Source organism: Hippocampus comes, unplaced genomic scaffold (genome assembly GCF_001891065.2).
Source record: "Hippocampus comes isolate QL1 unplaced genomic scaffold, H_comes_QL1_v1.1 scaffold147, whole genome shotgun sequence".
Lineage (NCBI taxonomy): Eukaryota > Metazoa > Chordata > Actinopteri > Syngnathiformes > Syngnathidae > Hippocampus > Hippocampus comes.
In genome coordinates this window covers 3836871-3861529 of record NW_017805009.1, presented here as the reverse complement: position 1 = coordinate 3861529, position 24659 = coordinate 3836871, and the positions used below count along the sequence as shown (strand labels likewise).

General features: G+C 42.3%; 1 protein-coding gene across 3 annotated transcripts in view; it reads left to right on the top strand.

Moving 5' to 3' along the window:
* Window positions 1-24659, top strand: part of fam222aa (family with sequence similarity 222 member Aa) — an 80661-nt gene that overhangs the window by 14293 nt on the left and 41709 nt on the right. The window contains exon 1 of one of the 3 annotated variants that reach the window (XM_019862706.1): window positions 2616-2801. The exons of 1 other annotated variant lie outside the window; for it this stretch is intronic. The gene's annotated coding sequence lies outside the window, so the exon portion shown is untranslated. Of the gene's footprint in view, window positions 1-2615; window positions 2802-11885; window positions 12343-24659 lie in introns of those variants that run through there. One more of the 3 variants, XM_019862702.1, reaches the window with a different exon arrangement.

Here is a 24659-nt window from a genome sequence, read left to right as displayed (position 1 = left end):
TATTGAGCACTAAACCGGTCCTTGTAGGCTATACAAAAACAATTCTCATCAATTACAATAAAAAAAGTACGTTTTTATTAGATATTTGACAATCTACATTAAGTCACAGTGAATCACACCCTCTAAATTTATGAGATATGTTCACAAAGAAGCCAATTTACTTAACTCAACTGTATTTATAGCACACCGTGTACACACAGTTGTGTACATGCAGCAAAAAAGTCATACAAAAACAAACAAACAAAAACTAATACAGTAGGAACAAAGACAGTACAAAGCACCAAAACAGTAAAACTTAAACCAAGTCTCATGCTTACTATAAAGCAGGGGTTGGAAATGTATGGCTCGCGAGCCATATGTGGCTCTTTTGATGATTGCATCTGGCCGAAGACAGCTGGGATAGGCTCTAGCGCCCCCCGTGGCCCTTGTGAGGATAAGTGGATCGGAAAATGGATGGATTGATGGATGGATGGATACTATTGACATATTTATTGGCAACAGTCGGGATAACAGCTGGGGTGGCAAGGCATTTGGTGGCAGTAGCAGCTGCCACCCCTTGCCACCTTGTAAAACCGCCTAAACATGAAAAAAACTTAAAGCAGCTGCTCCACAGTTTCTATTAAGAAGCTTGAGAAATTACAGAATGCATACCTTTTCTGCAGCTTGTTAGAGCCTGTTAAAGTGTTAGTGGTTACTTTCCTCCTGCCAACTTCATTGTCAGACTTGTAATCTGAATGTCAAACCAGTTGAAAACGTCACATTATTTTGCAGTGAAAGCATTTTGAAATGAAATTAATGCTTAAAAGTTCAAATTAATGTGCGCTGTGACATTGGACAGTCTCCAACATCACTTTAGGAATTTAACAAAATCAAATATGCTCCCAGAGTGGGAATGATTTCAATGAAAGCTTTCAAGAAAAGTTGACCTTGGAGTGCTTCAAACTTTTTTTCTGAACACGTTTTATTGACTGGACATTACCACTCATGAATAAGCACTAAGCTTTTCACAAGTTCTTTTTCCTGTGTTGTTTCAACACTAACACAGCTTCTCCTCCAAATCGTTTGTGTTGTAACACATTTCATCGAGCCAATTGTGTCCTTCACCCGCCTACGCATGTAGAAATCATTGGACGACATTTTCTTAAGTCTATATTGTCTGCCCTCACTGGTAGCAACATTAGTACAAATTCACACTCTACTACAATACAAAAGAGGTGTGTCAAAATTGTGCCTTTTCAAATTAACAACATTTAAAACACTTGTTGATACACCCACAAGTCAACTAAAGCAACAGTCGTGTAGGAAATGGGAGGTCAGAGCAGTCTTTTTTTTTTTTTTTTTGGATAAATTTTGGATTATGGCGACATTATCCACAGACATGTCTCGGTCTCCACACTAAAACCACAGGACTGTTTTCTACTCTGTGCTTCGATTCATTACTGGCAAGTTTGGCAGCGACTTCTTCACCTTTCGTTGCATATTACATCAGATGGTGGGATGAGCACCTTTATCTGTACGACAAGATATGCACTTATTCGTTTTCTTTTACAGTTTACGATTAACAATTCAAACTTCATTTGAAGCTAAAACTGGAATTTCAATTGTTTCACTATAAAATACGATGTTAAATTGTTAAAAACTATTTTTTTGTTCATGCCACAAAGGCCGAGTACTTTATGCATCACACACGGGTCGGATACACGATCTCTAGAGGTACAAGGCGGTCTCAATTTTACACTTCCGACACATGGCCGACTACATCATCCGAAAGGGGAGGTAGTACAGTTTACAATGTCATGCACGAGCTCCAGCTAGTCTAATTTCTGTTTCAAGCGCGGCGTGTCTCCGTTCTGCTCAGATTTTGATGCAAATTAGGGATGCGGCAAGGGTTGTCCGGGAAAACACTACCTTTCATCCCGCAATGGCGCACAAAGGTGTGAATGCCCCCGTTACACCCAATTCTGTTATCGCCAAGGCTAGTAAAATACCAAAAGAAACAAAATTCCATTTATGTGCAGAATTTCACTGTGACTTGTGCCAGGAACAAAAATCGGGCCCGATATGTAATCGCATTGCGAGAATAGCTCACTTTACGTTTGGTATGAGCACAGAATATCTCGTATCTTCCTGTGTCAACATCAGAGCTCTTTCCGTGTTAGTTCAAACATGCCTGCCTGCTGGTTGCATCTGTGATTGGCTGAATGTGCGCGGCAGGAAGTTCACGGGACTTACGCCCCTATGTCTTGTTTTGTGGAAGCAGTCAATGACATTATTGATAGAGCATGCAAATTATGACATGACAGTCGATCACCGATTTTGCATCATAGGCAAAATATCAAGCGATTTCGATGCACTCGATCAGATCAGTGTAGAGTCTACCCTGGGTGAAGTCAGAGGACCTTCACCTGTCACACACACCAGTTCCAAGATGACTTGCCATCATGAGAAGCTCTCAAATAACAGGAGCAGCGTTTGTGTTCTTGGCAGACCTGCCTCAACCAGCTGCCGCGTGTGTGCATGCGCGTGTGCAAGCTTGTATGTGTGGACTTGAGAGTAGTGTCATTTCTGTTGAGTTGTGATTGCTAGATGAGGGAACCCGCATTTAAACCCCCTTCCAGTTTCTGAAATATAACTTCCCTTACCATATAGAACAATTTTTTTTTTTTTTTTTTTTTTACAAGGAGCAGGCGCAACAATGAGATTTAACAGTCCCAGGTGTGAGTGCTGTGACACTGTGTATGACCTCCCTACGCTTTGGCACGATTCTGCTTCCTTCTAATAGAGACATATGACCTGACAAGGTGAGATAAACCACATTTCATCTCCGGTCAGCTGTAGGCTTTGTCTGAGGTATCTGGTTTTCATTTAAATTCTGGAAATAATCTTGTCAGGGTACAAATAATTTCTGAAGTGAGGTATTTTATAAAGTAGCAAAGCTGGTGCCAAGGGTATTTATTTTGGTGTATTAAAAACCTGCACTACTGCACTGTATAATATTACTTTTTTACAAGGATGTACGTAATAATCACCTGCGTTCTAAACTGCTTTGAATTTAACGATTTCATTGTAATAGTATGTTAACAATACTGTCAGGACAACAATATCCATTATTTAATAATGACGAAGCGCTTCAGCAGATCTTAGCAGACTTTGAGCAACGTACACCCTGGACTGGTCACGGGCCAACGGTGGACCGTTCAGACAACTATCTGCACTTGCATTCACACCTATGCACAATTTAGTCCTCATTTGACCTATCACATCACTTATGTTTTGGGAATGTGGAAGCAAGACTGATTACCCAGGAACACCGCCCCCCCCCACCACCACACACACACACACACACAAGCACGGGAAAAACATCCCAAATCCCCATGGCAAGGCTGGAGCCCGGATTTGAACCCCCAAACTCAGGAATGTCTCTATTAGCCCACAGTACTGTGAAAATGTAACCCTTCCATGGACAGCCGTCACGACAGTGGACAGCTCATCATGTTATCAGGTTACATGGTGCATGAAAGGGTTAAAGTGGACTTTGCAGTTTTACAACTGCCGGTAAGATTTGAATGTAGATTTGCTTGACTAATCCCTGCCCTAATCCATGCCCCTCACAAGTGAACATGCATGAGATGTGCAATGTACGCAACATGCACCGCAAACAAGCCGATGTTAGCTACGGCTACTATGTTGGTAGCATGACTTATTTCCAATGTTGTGTTTAGATAACACTCAGGGCTCTATTTTTGTGACAGGCGGAAATCAGGTTCAGATGGGGGCATAAATTAGTGCAAAGGCAGGTTAGTCCAGGTGTTTCGCAGATGAGTGGAGGCCAGCGTATCTAAATGGTAAATAGCTGTCACTTATGTAGCACTTTTATACCTCGGGTACTCAACGCGCTTTACACTATTACCACATTCACCTACTGCAACTGTGGGTTCAGCATCTGCCCCAAGGACATTTTTTCTCAAAGATCAATTTAGGTACTAATGTACTTCTGTCAGGCCAGTCTGACAGTTTTAATTGAATTGGAAACCACCACTGACATGTTACATAATTAAAATAAACATTAAGGTGTGCATAGGGTTTTGTAGCGATTTTATCATTATATTTTCCATTTTTGTCTATAAGGGGCTATTATTTAAAAAAAAACATCATTAGCAGGATATGTTTTAGTTATTTACAACTGTTCAACAATATCCTTTTCACTATACTGTAATAAAATTCTGCGATGCAAAGTTCGAAATAAGCGCTTTCGCATCGCGGTTTGTGAATCAAAATTGCACCTAGAACAAACACATTGAAGTGCAAAACTGCAAATGGCCATTTGTTTGAGAAAAGGCACAGCTGCTAAAAGTGATGGAAAAACCCTGATTACTAACTCGTTATGCCCGTAACTCATTGTTATTGTTCTGAATTTTTTTTTAATCATCAGAGTGGCCATCGCTAATAACATTTTTGCTATAATTGTATTTCTTGTGAACAGCAATTGTAGCAACTTCCCATAAGAACACACTTCAAACACAACGGCTAATACACAGCCTCAACTGTGACTGGAGCGCATGCATGTTTGCTCACGGCTTCCTGCGAGAGACTGTTGAGGCTGCGGGCGGTGTATCGTGAAGACATCTCATCTCTGACTGGTCATACAGGAAACCAGATGCTTTTGAAGATTAAACAAGATGGTGTGGAGGGGATGGGGGGGGGGGGGGGGGGGGGGGGAACTCAGACAGACAGCCCCATTGTGTACCTTGAATGAAAACAAGGTTGCAAAGCAATCAACACAATTTGCAGGGTTGTCAAAAGAGGATAACCATCCTCGGCCCAGCCTTACATTTATTTCAAAGTAGTTTTAAGAACCTGTAGACAAATGCCTCTAAACCCTTGTCGACGCAAACCCATATTCCAAAAGTAAAATAATCAATTTCATTAAATGATGTCAATACAGAGCAATAAAGTACGAGCCAATGGGGGATGGCATACAGTAAATCACTGTGACTTTTGGCAGCGCTCTTTATTTGGAGCTGCAAATATAAATCAATCTAAAAAAAAAAAAAAAAAAAAAAAAAAGAACCTTTCAATTGAGCCTCGTTTTAAACTCCACTTAACAATTTAGTCTTCATTTTCAACCCAAACAAGCTGAAAACTAATATTCGCGCTTTAACTTTCCTCTTGTATTTATTTATTTATTTTGGCAAAAAAATAAAATAAAAAATACCACTGAAACCGAAACCACTACTGATACTTGTTTTCACTTATTATTCTGACAATGGCAACCATGGCTACGATGTTTCCCAGAACTGCTGTCTTTTCGAACCCTGCCAGGAAACGTTACTTTCGGTAGCAATCATTCATGCTGGTGTGGCAACACTATTTGGCAACCAACCGATCTGTGTTTAAGGTAAGAGGATGTCTTGGACCAAAGCAGGATTGCAGCACAAATCCTCACTGGTGTCCGTTAAGATGTGATTTCTAACAGGCACACACAAGAGGTCGAAGGATGTCGTAAAGACTTCAGTTTATCTAAGTGAAAGAGTGTTTCTTCAACCAGGCCTGCATGGCTGCTTTGGCCCCTTGATCCCTGTCCTGGCTTCCCCTCCTATCAACATCTGGCTGTCAGTAGGAAGTCTACGGACCGGAGACACATCTATTCGCCAAGCCAGACATAAAATATTGCAAAATATACGCATCTTGTCAAGCTTGCAACAGAAGAATTTTCTGCATGCTTACTCTTCTTTCAGGCAACCCCGCCTCTCACTTCACACTGAATAAACTCAAATGACACAGAACTTAGAACATTTCAAATAAGGCTCTTATTTAGTGTAGTGTTTATTTTATTTTTACACATTTGGCCATCAACCTTTCAAAATTCTGTTAAATATTTGACGCCAGCATTGAGCCACCTAACGTCATTTAGTCGTAATTTCCCACTACTTTTTCAGTCGATACCAATCACCAATAATTTTGTGCTATCTTGTGCTTAATACGGATGAGGTACAGATAATACATATTGTTTCAGAACTTTGACATTACCTAATATTCCATAAATCGACAGTAGTTGAAGCCGCAAAACCCGACAGCCAACATTTGCAAAAGGCACTGACGCATTTGATCTGTCAAAACAACCTTTTCTGCATCAGGCTCGGTGTGGCCTCCTCCCCACTTGCACTCCTCTTATTGGGATCCCCCAGGGTTCCATTTAAAGTCCCTGCTTACTCGTCATCTAAACTCTTCCCCTTGGAGAGATTTTTTTCTGACATGATATTGACTGCTATGCAGATGAAAGCAAACTTCACGCCTCTGAAGCAGTACAATCTAGATAGCGCCCAGATATTAACTTGTCGATCTGAGACATGGAATGCATGTCATAAAACTTTTTTGCAACTGAATGACTCCAAAACTGAATTCATTGAAATCAACCCCCCCCTTCAATCATGTCAACAACCTCCACGCCTCTTAAAAACATCTTTGAGGCTTTGAGGAGGCTTGATTGAAACTTAGTCTAGGTCATTGTCTTCTTTTTAATGTAGCCTTTTCTAAAGGCGTACGTTTATCACCTTGCTTTTAGTTAGTTGCTGATTTTTCAGCTTTGTTCAGGCATGCATGTTTTATCCTTTGTCAAATTGTTTTTTATGTTGTATTGTGGATTGCACAGCACTTTTTAACTTGTTTTGAAAAGTGTTCTCGAAATAAGTCAGGAGCTTGTTTGGTCCAAATGCCTTCGTCTTAAACAACTAGAAAAAGGGCCGGTCAGCAAGTGGCACAAGCTCTGTGCTTTTATTCTCAAGGTGTTTTTTTTTGAAACTTTGAAATGTTTCTTTCACAGGCAACAAAATATTCACCTTGACTTAGCACTGCTATTTCTTATTTCTCCAATACATAGTCGTCGCAATGCTTTGTGTTTAGGAGATTCATTCATTTTGTTGTGTTGAAATGAAACGCTCTCCCTTCCTCTTTGAATTTTTCTAGCACGTGTATTGCAAATTGCTTCTTCAGACACTAGATTAAATTTACAGACAAGCCAACCACATTTCTTTTCCATTTGTGCCTTTGAAGGAAGACTTTTTCCTGACGGTGCAACTCTGCAGGCCTTGTCCCTTGATTATGATTATCAAGCAAATATGTGGACTGTTTCTTAACCGAGCAATCTTTAGTTATTCAAAACAAATGCCAGCACTTACTGTACATATCCGGGAATTTTCTTGTTATTGTTGTTGTGGACTTTTGTGCATCTGAGAGTGTCGCCGGGGGTCACACCATTAACCTGTTGTCAGAACAATACATGGGGGCAAATTTCTGTGGATGTTTTCTTTCCCCTCTCTAATGTGATGTGATAGCTTACAAGTTCTACAAAAGAGATCATACCTTCATTCTTATCCTCACAAGGGTGGCTTTTTTTCCAGAAATGTTTCGTTGGTTTGTTTCTGATTCATTTGTTCTCTAAGTGTAGAAAGATTGTACTTGCTTTTTTTGAAGACAATTTAAGAAACGCCATGAAGATGGAACCCTGCATAGAGGTGTTGTCACTCTTGCGCATATTCCGTCTCATGGAGCCTTATTCTTCCTGATCTCCCCTTGCCCTTGCTCCCACTCCAGACGACTCCTCCTTGCCTGCCACCCATGTGTGCCCTGAGCTCAGCCTATAACCCGTGCGTCCTCTAACCACTTGACACCTTTACAGATTCATCCCCATCCCTTGGCAGACGGCACGCACTTCGCTCGCGGGGCACAATGCAGCGATCCTGGACAATCAATGGTAGATAAATCAATGCTATCTCTTTTTTCCATGCCTCTGTTGCCATTGATTTTTTTCCTCCCCCTGTTACTTTGCCGTGTGTGGGAAAGTTTGCTCATTTAAAGTGAGTTCACTTTCAGGAACACATTTTAACAACACAAGGCTGTCAGCTCCAAGCCAGACGCTAATGTTAGCATTGGGCGGGGCCTAAAAAGGGCTTTAGTTATGAGATGCACTGTTCAAACAGAGGCTAGAGTGGATTTATTGAATGGATTTATAGTGAGCTCTCTTTTTAAAGGCGTGCCCAATCTTGCCTTGATTGGAAGTTCTTTTATTTTTATACCTTAACAGCGACAAAGCAGCAATGCGTTGATCACAAGAACGAAGGAGGCCCAATTAGTGTTGGCATTACTCTCATGTTGCTGTTTTAGTGAAGAGCTCATTGCTATCAAATACAATTTCGCATCCAATCTGCTTGCTCTGCAGCGTGTCACTAGCAATGATATCTGGGAAATGCACGTGCTCAGATATATTATTTTGAAAGCTCCATTTAATATAGCCCACAGTAAATTATCTACTGTGATGTTTCGCTCGTCTCCCCCATAAATAATTCATTGTTTTTATGTGCCCTCATGCCGCCTTGGGGGATTGGAACAGCTGAGTGTTTTCACAATGTATTTGTGTCCAATCTTCTGTGTATTGGGCGTGCACTAATCAAACCAGAGTACACATGCCTTGAATGTTTGTTGAGTCATCTGCTTATCAGCTAATCAAATGACTTGTTTGCCTTCATGCCTGGCTCGCCGTGGCGCCTGCCCTTGATTGGCTTGTTTTCTATTGATTGTTCATGTGTTTGATTTACGGTAAAGCCTTATGCTATATGTAATAGGACTGAAATCCGCAGGCTTTGTTGTGTGCTCAGCAGCAATAAGGAGGGAGACGGGATTGAAGCTAATACTGGATGGACTTAGGCACTCTATTGTCGAGAAATGTTTCTGCCTTTCACGTTTTACTTTTCTCATAAAATCCCAGGCCAGGTGCAACATGTGTAACAATGATGCTGTTGCATGAAAGTGCAATTCATAAAGCGAATTTAAAAGGCAGTGTGGCCAGCCTGGTGACATGCATCTATAGCGGGCATTGGGGAGCAATCAAATAGGGCAGAATTGATGACCTGGCTCACAATGGATTTCTTGGAGCAGGCTGCCAGACCGAGGTAATACTTTCAGGCTCTTATCAGCGCTGGCATAAGCTGAGTGCTGCATCACCCACTTCCCAGCGTCAGCTTATTATGAGTCCATGATGTGTGATTGCTTGTCCTCCCCCCTTTGGGTGTCTGTGGCCCAGTGCAGTGTTGGCAAGAAGAAGAAGAATGAAGATGAAAAACACTCAAGGCTGCTTATGACATTTTTTCTTTCCAAAAATATGTGTTTTGCTGACTCAAGCCGGACAGAAGTGTGCGTGATGGGATTTTGCAAATTGAAGTACAGTATAGTTGCGCAAGAAGTGCGCAAAATAGGATGGAATTTAGTTCATAAATGTGCATTGTATTGTTTTGAACCATTAGTGCATTTTCGGATTTAAAAAAAAAAGTACATTATTTTGCACTCTCTAATCAGAGCTGAGTAGAAATAATTTTGCTGTATTCAGTCTGAAGTAAACTTTTGGATACATTGTCAGAGTTGTTTTAATGCAATTAAACTTTTTACGTTTGCTTGAGCATTTTTTGTTGAGAAGAATTACAACTTTTACTCAATTTCACTTAATAACATCACTCCCCCTACTTATATTTTTATCTTCAAGTATTTATTATTACTTGCGCAATCTAAGAGACTTGTTACATGACTCCATTTCACTAATCAAACTGAACTTGGCGGTCACATGACCACGCCTTAATTTGTGAGTGACTCATTTATGTGGAAGCTGGCAGTGATCCATATATACCTTTCAAAATATTCCCAGCTCACACGCAATCCGAGTGTGGATAAGTGATATAGAAAACGGATGGATGGATAGACTAAGAAAAAAGATTAGCTATGGAATGAGCTGTCATCTGTGTCTGCCTAAAAATGTCAGCATTTCACCCTACAAGAACTCCACTTGAAAGTTGAGAAACACGTAATAGGCTGTCTCGGTCTGCATTTGCAAAAACTTTGCTCTGTGGAATAAAACCCGAAGCTCAACCACATCACGTGAATGTAAATTGCAGTTTGTTCAACCCTGTTAGCGCTCTATTTAGAAAGTTCACATTCAAAACGAACAGGAAGAAAAAGCGCACCACAAAGCTGCATGTTGGCAGAACTCACATTGTCTTTTGAATAATGGAGCAGATACACGCATTGTTGATAAATGTGAGGGAATCCACTTGCTGAAGTTCCATACAACCAATTTCCTGTATATATAATAATTATAATTACATAATTAATGCTCCCTCGCCTGGTGACCCTATATGCTAGTTCACGCATGTAAACAAAGAAATTTAGTTTGACAATTTTTGTTGCTGTCTTAACTTTCGTTAATGTTCCTTAAAATATATATATTCGAAATTAGTGTTTATTGTTGGGCAACATTTGAATTTGCAGATTACGATTTTATATTTCTGTCCACTGATGTTCATACATTAAATAAATTAATCTGAGCCTACTCGACAGATACTCTTCTTTCAACTTTTACTTAACACGTTAGCAAATGAATGAGTACTCTTACTTACAATAAGTGCAATTTTGACCACCCTACTAGGGACTTGTTTACGCTAGTTCTTTTTCAAAGGCTATAGCCTACTTATATTGATAATAATGGTGGCATATCAGTGATTAATTCCTTTATAGAAAGAAAACGCATGCTTCTAATGCCCCATAAACAGCATTCAGCAGAGCTGGCCCAAAACTATGCAGCTGCTCGCAAATGCATGAGGATTTTCTGAAACACACTAAACATGCAGTATAAACATGTAGGGAGAAGGGCCCCAGCTCTAATTCTGCTTTTGGCCCATAAAAGCTTTGGCGGTGAGCAGTATATGAAATGCACTTTTACACCACTGCAAACACCAAAATAAACATTGGTAAATGAATACTTCTGTAACAGTGCCGATTAATTTGGAATTTTTATATCTGTATTGGCCGATTGTGCAGCTCTTATATTGGACCTCATTTAATGTGATGGTTTACATCACATCCCTATCCTCTGTGTACAAAAAAATAAAAAAATACTGTTCTGTATGAGTTAAATGTGACTTTTAACGCAACCTAATCCACTATGTGAAAAAAGGCCGGTCTATTCGTTTTAGTTTTAGTCCTATTACATTGATTTGTATGGTTGTGGTGGCATAGCAGTCCTTTTATTTCTCAGTATTATTGTCAGACTTGAGTTCTCTCCAATAAGGCATGTCAGAGTTAACCTTTAAGTATGCTGCCGAAAGATGAATGAAGTGCTGCGGAGGATAAAACGGTGATTAAAGATCTCAATTTGCATTCTGCCAAGACAATTAATATTAGACGTGTCTTTTTTCCTCTCTTTTTTACGCCGGTAAACAACGTGGATGCAGACGTTCAGACGCCATGCATCTCTATGGTAACACCCGTCAATTATCGTTGATTGGCGGAGCCGTGGGAATGTTTGTGTTGGCCGGCTTCGCTGATTGGTCGGTGGGCGGTCTGTACAGTCTGACGGGCTGCAGCGTTCCGGGTTATTGTCAGTCTCAGCAGCTCGGCACCAGGGCAGGATCGCCGCATCCCGGAGCTGCCAGCCCTTTCATCCAAATTCAACCTTTTTTTTTGTTTTTGTTTTATTTTTTGCTCCCCCCCTCCTCTCCCTTTATTGGTTCATGCACCAAAGAGAGCAACACCGGGTGAGGTCAGTGCGTAAGTGCAGCCGGAGATCCACATTGTGGATGTGGAGGCAAAAACATCTTCGAGGGGAGAAAGTGACCGAGCGGAGCCGGATCGCCGGGATTTCTTTTTCCTTTCCTCACCAGCCCCTGAAGATTCCCCCTTTTCGGTCTCAGTTTTGATTTCTGTCAATGCGCCATTCGCACAGGATTGCCTCGATTTTATTCTCACCTTTAAATTGTCATTTTTACACCACTTTAAACCAATGCGTAACAACTGGGATCTTTTTTTCCCCTCTCTCTCTCTCTCTCTCTCTCTCTCTCTCTCTCTCTCTCTCTCTTGGAATTGTGGAATACCTCGTAGCGCATAAATCAAGCACCCAATCTTTCCACTAACAGCCTCGTCTTTTGGAGATAACAGCGAGTGAAATTAAAAGCAACCCCAGGACCTTTCACCTCGCTCCGGAGGAGAAACGTCGACCGCTTGAAGCGCACTTTGCGGTGCGCAATCGTTTCTCCGAGGACCTGTATCTTTCTGCACCGTTTGCCCTCCGCTCAGAATTTGGCAGTCGGTCCGAGAAAATTTCAAAAAGCTTGTCAAGTGTGGGATTTAAATCGCTACGGGTGGAGGACGAAGAAGAGGATAAACTTCATCTTCGTTTGACATCAGCGCTGCCGGATCGGAGCAAAATGAAGCATTTCTAATTGGGGAGCACACAGCTTTTGCTCGGTCAATGTTCTAAATCTGCATGGAGCTCTAGTCTGCACTACGGAACGATTTATGGTAAATATATCTATATATTATTCAAAAGTCATGTCTTAAGGGCTCCCCCTTTCAACATTGAACGCGCTTGTCAGAATCTTGCGCTCTGTCTTTGAGTTGCTAACGAGATAGTCAATGTTCGTAAAAGCTGTGGGCTTGCTTAATGATGTCCCGCGTGCACGGAAGACCATTGTTGGCATGTGTGTGAGCCACAATAATAAAACACAAGTGTCATAATCGTAAAACGGACATGTTCGAAAGGCTCCAGGAGCCACTTTGAAGTGTGATTGAACGGCTCCGCGGCCGGTACCGCTCCTCCTGCGGGCTCTGATCCAAACGTGCGAACCTTTCGCTGTAAATGTCTGCTGCAATTAGTGCTTCTTCACCCCGGAGTGTTAATGACAATCCACTGCGCTTTTATAGTCTTCCTGCATATTATGGCAGGATTTTTTTTACTGCAGGTCTCGTAAAATTCACCCGAGATGTGAGCGTCCAACTGTAAAACTTTTCACTCGGAAGGATGATGGGGAGCATGTGCGCGTGCCCTCTGCAGGCAGACACAAGCAGCCAAACACACGCGCACACAGCCTTTAACGCGACCACTGGCTGATGGTCTTGAATGTACTTTTTTTTCTTGTCATTTCAACAGGAATAAGTCAGACACTTTCAGCTCCCGTGAACTTTGATCTTCCTATGCGCGCAGACGCACACCTTATTACACACTTTATTAGGCCCACGTATCTCCATCTACTCTTATGAAATCTTATTAGGTTGTTATATGGGGTGGTGTTTAACTGCACAGCCGGTGTGTCACTAATAATGAAGTTGGGTGCAGTCCTGAAAAAGTGCCGTTACTTGGGAGTCAAATTATTTGCATTCCATACATCGGCGTTACCGCATAGCAGTACCAAAACACAAAAAAATCTCCTGTATGTGCCTTTTGTCAAAGTAGCTATCATATAATATAAAAGACTGAAAGAAGACCCCTGCATTATCGGTTCGAGCCAGGGTAATAAAGTGTCCAGTGCAGATATGAAGGTTCGTGATATGATTTCCGCTGACTGTGCAGCAAAAACGTCTGCACGCATACGATGTTTTAGCATTATCCTTGGAATATACAGTAATGTTTCCCCCTGTCTGGAGCCAGTCTGTCTCTCCCCTGTCGACATGTTGCTTTCTGAATGTAATATGGCCAACTCCCCCACCCCTCCCAACCTGCACCCCAGCCAGGGCACCTGCCACGGAGCCTTCCTGGCTGTATTGAATAAAACATCCAGTGATGTATGAGGCAGGGGGCTGCACCCGAGGGGGCACAACTGCCTCATTTACTTCCTCCACTCTGCGCCTCTGACCTGCTGAGCAAATTGTGCTCATATTAGCTCTGCGGCTGCTCCTCACCTAAACAAATAGTCTTCCCGGCATAATGCTTGTCTTAACTCAATGTGATGGTTGGACGAGGCACCGAGAAACAGCGTGACAGAGAAGCTTTAATATCTAGGTCACTGAATTACCTTTCTGGAGTTTCTTTCTCTCTCTCTTTTTTGCCTCTTTATTCACTCACTTGCTTTTGAAGGCTTTTGTTATTTTCCTCTCACTTTAGACCTTCAAATGTCATACTGCAGACTTTAGTTTTCAACTCGTGTCTCGTTTTGCTTGTCTTGTTTCCTGTTGTTCAATCTTAAGAAATTCAGTAGAACTCCTGAGGTTAAACACAATCCATTCCAGGAATTCGGATCATCTTTTTTGTTCTAATTGAAAATCAATTATTTTCTTCAATTCAGGTTCAGGTTCCAGGTTCAAACAGTTTCCATCAGAGAGCCTTTGTTAACTGTAGAGGCAATGTAACAGGTACTAACAAGTAACATTTGTTCATTGTCAATCGTGTTCAAAAGAAATTAACTGTGGTATTATAATATTTGGAGCATTTAGAGGAGACGGGCATTACAACTTTTCTAAACAGTCATACAAGCGTAAAACACAACAAAATTGTAATAACACTTAAAAACAAATTGAGCCAGCATCCCACTCTGCATTAGACTCTGTCTGACAATTAAAGTCCCTGTCAAGTGAAAATAAAAAATGTCTTCTAAATTTGACATACTACAGGAAAGAGTGTTGTTAACAAGCCTTCAATGAAAAAAAATCTCCACCTGTATGAAATCAGGCTTCAAAATGGTGAAAAATGAAAATGTTCTCCCAGCTCTCAGGTGCAGTGGGCATGTCTGCCAAATGCGGTGAAAACACAGCCTGCTAAACTTTCAACCGTCTAAATACATTTGTACGTCTAGCATATGCCTATATGTTAGAACCACACAAATACATCCTCTTTATCCTCCTTTTGATGGATGGAATATATCGCTCATAGTCGTCACGTCGCGATAAGCGATGCTAATCGCCTGCTAGCTTGTGGGCTAACAGCCTTCTGGACTCCGTGGACCGGCTGTGATGTCGTTCAGTACGTCAACAGCTCGCACTGTCGTGTGTCATGTGTGGGTCCACATAACAGAGCTACGTCAGGGAAAGTTAAATGTTTACTGTATTAAACACATGCACTTTGTTTGCTAATTACAAAGGTACACAAAGTAAATCAATCACTAAGATTATTTCGGGAAACCAGCAACTGCATGAATTTTTCGCCCGAGTACAAAAACCGCGCTTCATCTGGGCTCGTACCATTTCATCCCTACAGTAAATGGGGACTTGTGAATACATATTAAATGTACCATCAGTATGCCATCTCTGTAATTTGCCCCACAGCTCCTTAACAATGCGTCAATGAAAACAAGTAAAAACTGAAATCACATCTGCTACTCATTCAGCCATTCAGAATATTTGAGCAATACACCAACCAAATTAATGCAAAAAAAAAAAAGGCCTTTTCTTAAATTACACATCAGTTTGATTGATTGATAGTTTGGGCGCCTTAACATATTCGGCGCTTATTAATGCAGCTGCCTGCAGTGAAAAGAGAGCAGCGGTCTTGAATATCGTTTAAGTTGCTGAAGTTTAATTTCCTGCTCTGTGTATTAATCTCTTCTTTAATCCTTGCATGGTTTGATTGTCTCAACACCTACCCGGAGGCAGCCAATCTCATTTTAGCAATTAGAATGACTAAAATAGTCACAGTTTGAGTGTGTGCGTGGACATTTTACGCTGATTAATAACATTTAGGGGACAGATCTGTTGTCCATACGTTCATTCGATGTCAGGCATCATGAAAAACATACTATGCCTTTGAACCAGACAGGCAGAAATATATCTTTAAACCTGGCAACATCAGCAGACACTTGAAGCCACATTTCCTCTCTAAGCTGCTCATTAGACTCTTGATCAAAGTGTTTAATTTCCTGAAAAGTTTCACGCGCAGGCAAACAAAAGAGACACATCCTGTCTTTCTTTTGCTTTACACTGCTACATGATTTAATATCACCTCCACTGTCCTGATTATTGCGCTCGCCGCAATATATAGAGACATGAAAAGGCATACAACAAAAGCATTACCCGCTAATCATCGCTGCGGTGGGACGAACACACCCTTCAACCAGTCATTGTGAATGAGGCCGTGCGCAGAGAAAATGGAATGTGACATTACATGGATGCTTGTGTTTGTGTGGGTGTGAGTGTGTGTGAAGGTCTTCTCTGCTCAGCTGCAGGGGCAGAGACAGCCTGACATGACATTGCTGCCTTGTTGTATAGTTAGCAGCAATACCTCCACAACTATATCTATTTTAGCGCCGGATGCTTGACCCTGCGCTCTCACTGCGGCTGCACCGAGCGTGTCAGACGAGTGCTTCGTATTTTCTGCCCCATCTGTTGGCGTTTCCGCGATGTCGGGGTCAAATGGTGGTTCAAGGCTGCTCCGAGCCTCGTGAAGCATATTCGTATTAGTTCTATTGTGATAATCGGAGGGTTTGCCATTCCACTTGGATATGTAGCTTTTGTCAGCCAATAGGAAAGCTGTATCGAAAAGATGTGTTGACAGTGGTGTAGAACTTCCCTGCATTTTACCAAGAAGTTTTTCTGTCTTTATTCATAGCATGTGTTTGTTGGCTATCCTGCATGCAGACGTGTGCAAGTTATGTAGATTTATTTAATTTTTTTTGTGTATGTGTGCAAATTCCGGCTTCTGTGTTGTACAAAGCAAATGTAATCTTCCAAGGGCCTTCACAATTCAGCTTGCTGGTGTGGAACACACATATTCATGCTTTTTTAAATTTTTTTTTAACTAAGTGGGTATGATTTAGAAAGGGACATTTTTCCGTCCTTCTGTTCAAGAGTCTGCTACGTTTACTTCTCTAATTGATTGAGGTAAATAGGCACACCAAAGATGATTTACAGACGATGAGGATGTCTGACATGATTTAAAAAAAGACTATTCAAGAAAAACTGGACTTTATGAGTCTAGGTGAGCCAACACAATTTCTGGGTTGCTTGTTTCAACCTGTAAAAGGATTTTTGGGGTGCTATCAGAGCAGCGTGTATGAGTGTTACGTCTAGCTTACAACGGCGGGCAGAGCAAATTAACTGCATCTGCCTCAACATCTCTGGTGAGAGGGATACATTTTATTTCAAGTTCCGATGTTGATGTCATGATATGAAGTAAATATTGATTGTGAACTGCTATACGGCAGTGAAGAGGTTTGGAGGTGATGTATTGGAAATGAGAGGTAACTGTGTTTCGTTTGTAAAAATGGCATTCATCCTCAAAGAGGCAAAATGCCTGTCGATTCTGTAATGCCACGCATGGTTACGTTTTGTGGATTATTTCACACATTTACCGCCCTCCACTCTGAACCAGTGTTCTCGAAACCAATCAGAAAACAAAGCAGATGATGACAATGTAGTTGTAATGAAAGAAAAATATGACATCCTATCCAATTCATCCATCCTTTCTGTACTGCTTAACCTGTTCATGATCACGAGTGAGCTGAAGCCTCTCTCGACTGACTTTGCTTTGTGCGCTGCTTTGAAGATGGCCCATAGGGCAACCACTTTTCTTGTGATCTGCTAAGATGACCGTTGTCCATCTGCACGTTTGCACAAGTGTCGCTCATGACACACACGGCCGAGCCCCTGACCTCTCCCCACCCTTCTCACCTCCACCCCTGTCCTCTCATTCTGTCAGGCTGAATGAAAGTCACGTCCCATCAGACATCTAGGTTAATGTGTAGCCTTTAACACGGAAAGGTTAAGGTGAGCTGATGCATTTTTATTGTCTAAAACAGCTCATGTGCTTTTCATACGCGGTTAATAAGTACAGCACAAGGCCATGTGTGTCCTTCATGGTCCAATGTACCCCATAGGGCTGATTATTCGACTCCAAAGTAACTGCTCTTTTTTGTGCCAAAACTCTGCAAAAGAAGGCTGTGAACGCCGTACCTTTGAGGGTACCACCTCATTGATTCCTAAAGGAGCAATGATATACTTTCCTGCATGCCTGATAGCTGCGCATCTTAGCTCTCGATCCCAGTGAGAGAGGCAAGGGCAGGCGTGCTCCTTCCAAAGTGTTCCTCGCTGAAGGATAAAAACAAATCTGACACGCTCCCCAACTGTGAATTTGCTCTCCTTAAAAACAATGCCTCTCCTGCTTTCCTCATGCTCACATTGATTTGTTCTGGGTGACAGTGCAGGCTGCTGTGAAATCACCCCGGCATCATTGATCTCAGCGAGAGGAGGCGAGGCCACAAGGAGTCTGGCGACAGTGAGCAACATGGGAAAGTCCTCTCGTGCCCTCTTCAACCCCAACCACTATACCGCAATGACAGTCTTGGCCGCTATCAGATGGGCCCCCCCGCTGTTGCTTTCCAGCTACTGTATCTCAGTCGAGGCTACACTTTGATGGGTTTTGTGGAGGCCCGTACATGCTGTTTGATTCACCATTGTGCCTCTCTGTGTTTCACATTATCTGGCGAACTCTTTATTGCCACTGTTTTCCATGCCAGAAGCAAGGGTGTTTTTTTTTTTTTTTTACATCTCATGCAGGCCTCTGATTAATCTCCCCCCTCTATGCTGCCGTACTTTAATCTTGAATGGGAGATATCTGATTCTCCTCAGCTATTGAGGAAGATCAAACTTTAATGGAACAAGGAACCGCACATCATCCTAATCTCCATCTCTCCGCATTTTGGCCGGCTCTTCCCCCCCCTCAGGCTTTGTATCTTTCTGCAGAAGCAGGAAATACATCAGACAGATAAGATATTTTCTCTCCTTGCTTTCGTAATGTAGTCCCCATTGACAAAAGCCACCAATTTACATCCATGCAGGTTGATTACCGGATTGGAGGAACAGCAAGAGAGGGAGTCTGACATAAACAAATGGCTGCCATGTCCGATTTGTGGGGTTTGTCCAAGTCTGTCTCTGTATTGGCATACAAAAGACGAGGCAATGTCTGACCTATGTCTTCTGTCCATAATGGCCTGGAGGAAGATACATCAGCTGCATGAATGCATCAAAGTTCAATGCCTTTGATTATACCGCAGTCAGTCCAGGAATTAGCTATCGACTTGGAGTTTCTCCCGTCACTTGCTCCATATCACCAAATACAACAGTGCACATTATGCTGACCAGCGTCTGCGCTGTCGCCGGCTGGTTGCATATTATGCTGTTTCAAATGCGTAACACTTATTCGCTGTCACACCTCCCACAGACCGTTTGTGTCCGTGACAAAAAGAGGCCATTACCCGATTATAAGGCGCTCGCTGTAAAGTAATGAAATTTTCACCGAGTGCCGAAAACAACGTTGTCTGGTCTGGTGTGTAATTGCACAAGCCGCTTCACAATTTTCTCCCCAAAGTTGAGAGGGAAGGCTGCACGATGTAATAAAACTCTGGAGATTTTTATCATTTCTTGGCAGCGGGGACAGAAGGCCCAGGGTAAAACCCATAATCGGTCAACGTGGAGAATTCCAAGCTAGCGGGATACAGTTTAAAAGAGACAGCAGCTGACCCCCGCAGGAAACACATTTACATATCTGAATAGGGCTGGTGCAAGTCAGCTGTATCGTTGGTATTAAGCTCCAGTTTCCTTAATCTAACTGATGGAGGAACCTAGAACTTCCATCGTTTTCTCCCACCCTGTTATTTGTGTCAAGGAAAGGTTGCAAAGCCAGACGATATTGAACCCCGAGGCCAAAGATCTTGGGTGCCTGCTTCCACTCACATATAAAAACATAGGAACATTGACATGAGGACATGTATTGCGCACACACGCACGCGCACACTCCTAGCCCTGTTTTATTACCTCCTGCCTGCCGCTGGAATTGCTTTCTCCCCCTGAGTGAGCCAGGCAAAGCCGGCTTTATTGTGTTAACCCATTTGTGTGTCAAGAGCGATTGCGGCGTTCTTTATCTCTGTTTGTATTCGGACGGGGAGACAACAGAGAGGGCGAGAGAGTGGGGAAGGCAGAGAGCGAGCAATGTGGATGCGGTTGCATCGAGTGAGCGAGGGGGGTTGTGGGGGGATGAGGGGTGGTGTGCACACAGAAGCTAGACGAGCCACCGGAGTTAGATGGATGGCCGGTCACCTCGCTCCACTCTGGAGGATAATGACTGGTTGCTTAGCAATAAACCACCCCATATCCACTTCCTGACTTGCATCAACAGTCCTCACTTTTTTTTTTCTTCGCTAATAACATGTTCATATTTTTCGAATGATAAGACGGCTGAGTCCCATTAAAAATGGCCCAATAGCACTTTACATGTAGCGTATTTAAGAGTGGTCTAATCTGGTCAGTTCACTTTCAACTCCATTTTAGATGAGGTTTCCGTAGATGCATGTTTGTCAGCAAGTGTTTAAACCCACATTTGCGAGCAGTTGGTGGAGTTTGACCGGGATTACTGCGGGGCACGGCGATATAGTATATCGCTCCAGATCACTGCTGCTTTCCAACCTTTGATCTCTGCAAAAGCCGACCGCTCACATATCCATGTTCACGTATTCGCTATTTGATGGGCGAGCACAGGCTACGAAAGCGTCCCCCTTGTGAGCTCTTTCAGTTTTATGAACATTTTTATTGACTTGAACAAATTGCTGACCTTTAGTGGCATAATGAATGGCCCAGCCTGCTTGGGAAAAAGTGTGCGTTCCGGCAGAACCAACTGGCGTCAGCCAAGCTGTTTAGTTCATGAGCTGTACTGTTGGGAGCTGTAGCTCACAGCTTTTAATGCCGCCGACTGGTTTCAAACATTTTCATTTCGAGAACTGTATGGAGAGAAATGTATATATAGAGTTTCAACATAACCTCAATTTAAGATGCCTTTCATTTCAGGAAGTCACTGCTAGTTAAAGATTTTGCCTTCTTTCAGGAAATTTTCTGTGAAGTTTGTATTAAAGTTGTTTACGATGCTAAATAGTCACAAGATTTCAAATAGACGTCATGGAGTGAATTAAATGTTTCAGCTGCTGCCAAGTAGCCTGCTTAGTGTTCATTTTTGGATTGATAAATAACAAGTCGCTTTAAAAATCTATTCCTGTTTTTGGATCCTCTTGAAATCGTGTTTTTGGAGTCTGCTGTGCACCCATCTGCACGTTTTCTCGATCCTTTCATTTCCTCATTCAGGCTCATGCACCGGTGGTGAAAGTGACAGCTTTGCACGTCCTGGGAACTTCACACACATAAACCAGACATACAGCATTAGCGCCCCCCCCCCCACCCCTCCTTCATATTTCCACACCATGCTTCTGTGCCTACGTCTATAGGAACAGCTGTCCAGCTGTCACAGCAGCCAGCCAGTCAGCCTCTCTCCAAGGCAACATCTGTAGAGCGGGAATGCACAAGGGCAGCTTGTCGCTCTCAGCTTGTCCCCAAAGACCGTGGAAGTGTGTCATGCATTTTGGCTGCACGTCGCCACTGGCCACATCAAGCATGTGACTGCATCTGCAATTTACATGATCAACTCATTTTAGCCACTTGAACAAACTCTCTGAGATTTTTGCCCTCGCTCTAAAGTCACAAGGAACTCTGAAATAAGACATTCCAAGACTGCTTTGAAGCATGGGACCAGAAGGCAGAATAGGAAAAAAAAGCCCAAACAAAAACAACATAGCACATTATCTTCGCCATTAATAGTCGTTTGCTTTGTGCATGGATATGTGTGTGTGCGCACACCTGGGTGTGTGTCTTTACAAAATCCCAGCGAGCAAAGTGCAATGGCCTGGAACTGACGGGAACCCACTGGGAGAGTCTCTCCTTGATGTAGCCCCCCTCTGCCCCCCCTCCCCCCGTCCTCCTCACCACCGTTTCCTCCCGGCAGCGGAGCGCCGGCGAGGCAGGAGGCGGCGGTGCGGGGGATACAGTAGGAGGAGGGTTGCCATGCGAGATGAACAGAGCTCGGGTCCCCTCTGTCAGACACAAACTAGGATCAGGGAGCTCGCATGGGACTCTCTTGTGGGATGAGCAGAGGGAAAAAGGGAGACAGCATCTGTTTTTCCTCTTATGCCTTCACCAGAGAGCGTGTTTAAAAAAAAAAAATCACTTCTGTCTCTTGCAGTGCTGTCATTAGCGCCTGTCATGCTGTTTTGTGGCGCTAAACATGCATGAGCTCAACATTTGCACTTTGGAGAGTACCATAATCATCCTTGTGCCTCTTCGATTTTTTTTTTCCTTTTTTTTTTCTAGAAGGTACTCAGGGATGTGATTTCTTAATCAGACACAAAGGGCCAATCAGGCAGTTGCAGATTCAAATAGGTAAAGTCAGTTGAACTCTCATACTGGTGCCAAGGGAAAACCGGGGTACCATATTAGAATGTCACTTGACGGTTTTCAACCTGATTGTGCAGTCCCTACGCTGTTACAAATAGTGCGAGAGTGCGAGTCCAATTCTGTCCTGTAGAATGTACACGAATGTACCTCATAGGGCTAATTATTGGTGACTCAGGTTTACCGCCTAGGTAACTTGTTAGATCACATTAAGGTAGTAAGGAAGTAATATAACGAGTTATTCATTGTCATTTTCTAATATGACTAATCACTAATGTGATACAGTCTTGGAACCACGAGAGGAAATTGATCATTAAAAGTATCGGAGAAAGCAGTCCATGAGGTCATAATGGAGCCAATGGCCATTGCTATCTTACTCACCCATATAAGTCACGCATCATAGACGTGTGCAAAGTCCAGAGAATCTCTTCCGAATGTTTTATTCAGTCAGCAAATGTTACCGGCCATAGGCAACTGCCAATGCCGCCGACGTCCTTTTCGAAAGCGAGGGGCAATTTCAGCCTCCACAACCAGCGAGATTTGCTTCCGTTTGCCGTGTTTTCAGACCATGTGCTCAGGACCGCGCCATGCCTCCGTGAGTTACGGCAGGAAACACAGCAATGTCGATCAGTAGTGTTGCTAATCAATGGAGGGGAATCCCACGCTGTACATTTTGCTTGTAAGGAAGGTTTCGGCGACAGTTAGCTTCCCACAGGTTGCTGTAACGAAGGCCTTTTTAAATATTTTGTCATGAAAAAGCTGGTTGTTATTATGAATTTTACATTATAAAGGTGTCGGTTGTAAGCAAAATCGATGGAAAATGAATTACATCAAATCGGGACTTTGAAATGCGAACGTTATAGGGGTGAAAACGTAAACGGGGTACGTTGAAATGAGGTTCGATTGTATGTTGATTATTTTATCAACGGTGTACTCTTTGGGATTATTTGTTTACTGCACCAAATATCTGTTCCAATATTTATATTTAAAAAAATATACATCCCCTTATTGATAGAAATATTAATCAAAGACTGACCGCCCACTAGAGCGTTGAAAAATTTAACATTATGCCACCAGCTATACACAAAGCAGTTAAAGATCCTCATTTTGAGTTAACTTTACCAGCTATGACTGCAAACTTTGCAATCTCCTTTTAAAATGTTGAAATAGTGATTACATCGATTATTCCCTGACGTAACTAAAAAGTAACTTAAACTTTAACTGAACTTATCACTCGATACAGACTGTTATTGTAACTCAACACTAATATTGTAAAGAAACGTATTACTTTCAAAAGCAAATAATGAAGAATATGAAACATTTCACATTTTGGAAGTAACTTACCCAACACTGAAGATCATCACATTTAAACATCCTTAAACAGTATGTCAAAGAATGGTTTCATGGTCCACGTTAGAATAAGCGCTATAGAAAAAAGATGGATGCAGACATGAATAATATTCAGCGACTTTTTGAGGATAAAAGAAGGAGCAGCAGTTGTGCATGCATCTTATTATCTTGTGACATGGCCAATTGCTGTCCCAGGATGGTTATTTCAGATATCTTGTTTATGGCAGGCCCATGTGAAAACAAATTGGCCAACGTGGGATTTTATGTATTTATTTATTGATAGATGATTTTAGAAAAAGCAACGTAAGAACTTTTCTGTTGTCAGCAGCCTAGTTTAGAGGAATCCATTTGTGACTACAGATTTAGTCATGATTGAGAACCGAATAAAAATCTTCATATGGATGCAGTGAAGTCTCTCCGTGCGTGGTGGATCACAAGCAAACAGCTGATGACAGGGAAATCGCCAGCTCATGACTTATGTTTTATTATTCAAATTCCCTCTTATTACGCCCGTCTGTCGTGATTGACAGCTTGGCATAAAAGCAGCATGCGGACCGATGGTTGCTCTGACAATGGTCTCGTTTCTTTGCCTTGTTTTCACACTTTTTCTGCTGTCAAAGACAACCTCACTGATTGCCTCTCTGCCAAGATGCATACTATTCATCCTTTAAACAAGCTGCAGAGTCCAGCTGTATTATTTGTAGAAAACCAAGAGGATCTCATGAGACTCTTGTCAAAAAAAAAAATGGGGGAACTGGGACAAAATTGGTCTCATTGAGCCTGAGCCTCCTTCCAAAAAGAACAACATTAGAACTCTTTAGAGCTGCTGCTGGGATGGATGTGCTGAAGTCTGAATGCAGCCCCCACCTGATAACTCTCTTGGCTTGTTTTGTGGCATCCAGGTGCATGCGAGGCTTTTATCTATGAAAAATAGAAAAGCCTCTGGTTTTGTGGACATTTTCCACAAATCCAGAGATCCCTTTCGGCTTTTTCAAATGGGAGTTGAAACAGCGGTTTGTTCCAAAATGGCAAAGCATTGATGTATCATGAAAGGGAGGGAAAAGGAAACAGCTCCATTTGGCCCTCTGTGCTTTACAGCAATTTGAAGTGTTTTAATGACTTGCAAAACCTTTCTAGACGTGAACTTTAATGGCTTTCTGTGCTCCAATTTCATGGACTGGACTTTTGTGTTTAATTAGGTGTGATTTGTGAACATTTCCCAAGTGGTAGGAAGGGTTTTTTTTTTTTTTTTTTTTTTTTCCAGGGGGAGTTTTTGCCCTTCCTTTACAATT